Here is an 864-nt window from a genome sequence, read left to right as displayed (position 1 = left end):
GCGCCCTGCCCCTGGTGGGGGTGGGGCGGGGGCTCGCTGACGCCCCTCTCCCTTCAGTACCTGGTGAGCATCCCCCTGCGCATGTTCCGCCTCTGGGCCTTCACCGGCATGATGGCGCAGGTGAGCAGCCCTGGACCCCCGCTCCGCCCCGCCCCGCGAGCGCAGAGGCTCACTCCCGTCCTGTGTCCCCAGATCCCGCTGGCCTGGATAGTGGGCCGCTTCTTCCGCGGCAACTACGGCAACGCGGCCGTGTGGCTGTCACTCATCATCGGGCAGCCGGTGGCCGTCCTGATGTACGTCCATGACTACTACGTGCTCAACCGTGAGGCGCCGGCAGCCGGCACTTGAGCGCCTCCAGGCTGGCCCCCTCGTGGGTGTTGGACTGCTTTGCCGCGCTGCCTGCGGCTGGACTAGAGCCTACGCCAACCTAGGCGCAGCAGAAGGGGGCCTGGCTGGTGGAAGCTGCCTCCTGGCCCCCACCAGGCCTCTGCCTGAGGGGCTTCCTCCTGCCAGGGGAGAGCAGGCCCGACGCAGTTCTGGCCCCTGGGAGGTGCCCATGATCTGGAAACCCTACAGATCTCGCCCAAGGGTCTGAATGTGTCAATAAAGTGCTGTGCACAGTGAGCTCCCTCAGCCTCCGGGGCACAGGGCTGGCAGGAGGGGGCGGCCCTCCCACGTGGGGCCATGCTGTGGGAAGGAGGCCCCAGCGCCTGGAGAGGAGCTGGGGCTGTGGTGACCCTCCCTGCCTCACAGGGCTCTGTGGTCAGACGTCTTGCCCTGTGAGGTGGAGACTCCATGCTCCAAGGCCCCCTGTGCCTGAGGTCTGCACACAAGTGGATTCAACTTGGGTCAGGCAGATCGGAA

At 67.4% G+C, this 864-nt stretch overlaps 1 long non-coding RNA gene across 1 annotated transcript; it reads left to right on the top strand.

Moving 5' to 3' along the window:
• The first annotated feature begins 12 nt into the window (after positions 1-12).
• LOC104991605 lies at positions 13-624 on the top strand. The gene is made up of 2 exons (XR_825624.1): positions 13-120; positions 193-624. It is a non-coding gene; the product is annotated as an uncharacterized LOC104991605 (long non-coding RNA).
• The last annotated feature ends 240 nt before the right edge of the window (positions 625-864 follow it).

The sequence above is a fragment of the Bison bison genome, unplaced genomic scaffold, assembly GCF_000754665.1.
Source record: "Bison bison bison isolate TAMUID 2011002044 unplaced genomic scaffold, Bison_UMD1.0 scf7180017847889, whole genome shotgun sequence".
NCBI classification, from domain to species: domain Eukaryota; kingdom Metazoa; phylum Chordata; class Mammalia; order Artiodactyla; family Bovidae; genus Bison; species Bison bison.
The sequence above is the reverse complement of the archived record's forward strand: the minus strand, read 5'-3'. Positions and strand labels throughout refer to the sequence as shown.